Source organism: Nycticebus coucang, chromosome X (assembly GCF_027406575.1).
Source record: "Nycticebus coucang isolate mNycCou1 chromosome X, mNycCou1.pri, whole genome shotgun sequence".
NCBI lineage: Eukaryota > Metazoa > Chordata > Mammalia > Primates > Lorisidae > Nycticebus > Nycticebus coucang.
Window position 1 is genome coordinate 5,458,905 of NC_069804.1, and position 4,415 is coordinate 5,463,319.

The 4,415-nt window shown below is 42.6% G+C and overlaps 1 non-coding gene across 1 annotated transcript; it reads left to right on the forward strand.

The window, feature by feature from the left end:
• The first annotated feature begins 511 nt into the window (after positions 1–511).
• LOC128578785 (U6 spliceosomal RNA) lies at positions 512–617 on the forward strand. Its single transcript, XR_008377906.1, has one exon. It is a non-coding gene; the product is annotated as a U6 spliceosomal RNA (small nuclear RNA).
• The last annotated feature ends 3,798 nt before the right edge of the window (positions 618–4,415 follow it).

The window sequence follows — 4,415 nt, forward strand, 5'->3', positions numbered from 1 at the left end:
AGAAACAGAAATAAGCTGAGCAAGGCAGAATAAAAACAGGTCAGCTAGTTTACTTTTAAACCAGCCGTTAAATTTCCTATCTGAGCCTCATCTTTGGTTTTATGGTCATTGAATACCAGCTCAGTCTGATCTGGGAGCAGCAGGCGGGAATGAACATAACGCCAAAAATGCAACCTGAAGGAGATGGGAGGTGCCAGGTGGCCACTTGGCAATTGAGTAGATGGGAGAGTCTTACAACGTGGAGGAGAAACGGAGGCAGATAAATCAGGGCAGAAAACTGGCAACCCAGATGCCGTAGAAACGTGTAGGGAGGAAGGAGGCAGTTAGAGTCCTTGCCCACTGTCCTCGGAGCAGGGGAAAGAGAAACTCCAGAACTTGAGGGCAGAAGTGAAGGAATATTCGAGGGTGTTCTTTATGCCGGTCCTCATAGTGGGTGCTGGACAGCCAATGACTAGACCACTGCGTCTAGACAACAGTGCCTAGAAGACTCACAGACAAGATTAGGCTTTTAGTACTCACTTCACAGCACGTACGCTAAAATTGGAATGCTGCAGACAATAGGAGCATAGCCCCCAGGCAAGGGTGACACGCAAATTCAGGACGCGTTTCACATCGTTTTATAAAAACAGGTTAATTTTTAAAGATCACAACTTGTGGCACCGAACACAAAGGAACTAGAAATAAAATTTCTACTCGGCTGGTAGAGTTTTACATCAGCTGAGGAAGAGCTTCAGCAGGTGTAGGCTTTGATGAGCCTCTGACAAAACAGAGCTGGAGGCCCTCTCCAAAGATGGAACTAATCCTGTCCCTCACCAAGCCTGCTCTCCTCTGACACCACAGAAAACTGGACTGGGATCGTCCAGGCAGTTCATAGGAGGCTAAATCCAGCACACAGCCTGTTTTAGGGAACCAAGTTTTATTGGAATCCAGCCACACCCATCTGTCTGCCTGCTGTCTCTGCTGTTTTCACACTACATCCGTAGTGAGTAGTTAAGACAGGGACCACAGAGCCAGCAAAACGGAAAAGATCAATGATTTAGGCCCTTACAGAAACACTTTGCCAATCCCTATTTATTTAATAGCATAGTTTGCGGGGTGGGGGGAATGAAAGTTTGGGGGGGGGAAATGAAAGTTCATAACTATACATCAGATATCCTAGTTGTAAGGTGATATTCCAAAACCCAACAAATGGAAATCAATAAAGAGGTATATTTACGCTTGTCGTTAAGTCTGTTCTCATCTCCCTTCCCAGGAACATGTGGGATGACTTTCTATAATGTACAAATTGATCATTTTAACTTTCCCAAGACTTGAAGTTCCAAATGTTTTTCTGTTGTAAAAATGTTTCTTGGCCTTCCTGGGAAGCACAGAAAGAAACATCCTCTGTGTCAAATTATTAGCACCATTCCCCGGCCATCAGTGTCTCGCCGTAAAATAAACAGCTATCCCAAAATACCTATGCAAATAGGAGCTTATCCTGCTACCGATACGATTTGCATTAAGCTGAATCATTTCCCAGAATAAAATCCAAAGGGCATATAATTTTAAATCTCTCTTATGGCAGTTGTTCTAGAAATGGCTTTATATAAAAAAGGCAAGTCCTTTCTCAATTTATATAAAATTTTTCATGAGGCTGATAATTGAAGTTTTAAAGGCAATGAGTTTAATTATAATGACACCTGCCTTGATATCAGATGAGCCATTTATTTTGTAAATATCTGTAAAAATATAATAGGTTAGTGTTTCTTCAAAGAAAATTTTGAAACCATAATGGAAATATGGATATAAACCATTTCCCCCTGCATTATGGTAAGTCCTTGGGATCCCACACATTCTTTAAGCTGACAATTGGCAGGATTCTTCTCTGAGTAAGGTTTACCCCTTACCTTTACTTTTGGGTATATAGAATGTAGTTTCTTAACTCCCTAAAAAGCACATGTTTCCAGTTTGCAAGCAATTACTAATATGAGGGCAACAGCATTAACAAATCCAAAATACAAAGAGTTGCCTAAGGACTAGGAAATCCTTGTCTTACATAGTTATTATTTATTTTTTATCTATTTACTTATTCAAATGTTTACTAAAAATGTATTGTTTTATTAGGGTCAGGATCTCACTCTGCCACGCATGCTGGAGTGCAGTGGTACCATTATTATTCACTGGAGCCTCAAATTCCTGGGCTCAAGGGATCCTCATGCCTCATCCACCAGAGTAGCTGGGATTACAGGCACCTGCCACCGTGCATGTTAATTTAATTTTGTGTTGAAATGGGGCATCCCTATGTTGTCCAGGCTGGCCTCCAAACCCTGGCCTCAAGTGATCCTCTTGCCTCAGCCTCCTAAAAGGCTAGTATTATAGGCATGGGCCACTGTTTCTTGTTCCCTATGTCTTTTCTTAAAAGCAACTGAGGATCAAGTATTCAAAATCATATCATTTAATACAGCTATTGTCTGATGGACTGCAAGTGTTTTATGAGACAGCCTTACATTACAGACAAAAAAAAAAAAAATGAAGTTGAACAGTCAAGAGAAAAATGCAGGTCCAAATACTAAAAAGAAAAATATTGTCAAATATGCTTTTCGTTCTTGTTGGCTGTAAAGCCTTTGGGCTCTGATTTCTTAAAAGAAGCTTCCTTAGATTGTTTTGTTAATGGCAGAAAATTCCTTAAATCTTCACCACAAAGCAAGATGTAGAAAGAGGGTCCCATCTGGGCAGGGATTGCCAATGTTGGGGGCACCTAAGCATCTCCTAAAAATTCATATGAACTCTGATACCCATGCCACATTCTGGTACATCTGGGTCTTTGTGGGCGGGACTCAGAAGCCAACGTCTTTCAAATTCCTCAGGTGATTCCCATGTGAGATCACGCTGGACTATTGCAGGTAGGAGTAAAGCATACCCATCAGGCCTAAAGGCCACGGCCAGGCGTGATGGCTTACACCTGTAATCCCAGCACTAATTAGGAGGCCAAGCTGGGAGGATCCCTTGAGCGTGAGACTTCATCTTTACTAAAAATGGAAAAACTAGCTGGGTGCTGTGGCAGGTGCCTGTAGTCCCAGCTACTTGGAGGCTGAGGCAAGAGGTTCACTTAAGTCTAGGAGTTTGAGGTTGCTGTGAGCTATGATAATGTCATGGCACTCTGCCCAGGGTGACAGAGTGGAGACTGTTTAAAAAAAAAAAAATCCTAAAGGCTGTAAATAGAACAGCTAATAAGTGACAGGTGCATTAGAAAGGCTCTGAGTATATGAGCGTTAGTCACTTAATGACCACGGCTTGTTAAAATACATCTTCAAAAGCACTTATTTGAAATCCACGTGTCTTCACCTTCACGCAGGATCCAACAGCATAACCGAGACTCCTGAGTGTCCTGCAACACACCAAAGTCAGTTGTCTGTCACCTTCCTGCAAACTTGGGGTTTTCTATAGGGTAGCATTATTGAAAAGGGCTTGCCTTTGGGGAAAGAGGCCCCAAGGTTTTGTAGCAATGAGTTGTACAAAGCAAAATGATGAAGGTCAGATGTCGGGCTAGCAGACTAGACAGACAGTCCCACCCAAACCACAAGAGCAAACGTTGGGGCTGAAACCTGACTGCAGTCAATTTTCCAGAAAACCTACTGGCACCAATATTAACCCAAAATGTGCTCCTTTTTGAGAGAGAGCACAGTCATTCCAAAAAATTAATAACTGTTATTTGATAAAAGTTTGAAAAGCAAGACCGTGAATTTAGCTACTGTGAAATGTAAAAATTAGTTTCCAAGTCCTAAGAATGACTTCTTGAAGCTGGCACACTGCTGTGACTACAATAAAATCATAGGGGTTCCTCCTCCAGCAACTGACTGACTGGACACCCTCTTGGCCAAGGGGACCCCTGAAACCAAGTTGCTAGCAATGAGAAAGGAGATCAGACCTGCCTCATCATGGTCCCCTCCCCACTTAGAGATGTCCTCTGTGACTCACTAACAGGCCCAAGGCTCTGCAAGACACACCTGCAGGTCCCAAATATACACAGCAAACCACTTGGGTCTGGGCAGGTTCCCTGTAGTTTGTCTCTGATTGATGGACCTTTATCTTAACACAGCATTCCTTTTCCCTGACTCCTGGTCTATTACAGCCTAACTCTTTCAGCCAACAGTCAAGCTAAAGAATCTTCCAATCCACCTGTAACATGTGGCCCCCAGCTTTGAGATATCCTACCTTTTGGGGACAAAGGAACATTTCCCTTCCAGGTATTGATTTACAGCTTTACCTATAATTCCTGTCTCCCTGAACTGTATACAACCACCCTGTAACCTTGCTACTATACGTCCACTTGCTGGAAGCTTCTTGGGTGTGGCTCTGGGTCATGGTTCTCAAATTTGGCTTCATATAATAAACCTCTTTAAATTGTTTTACAAAGTATGGCTTCTTATCCGTCA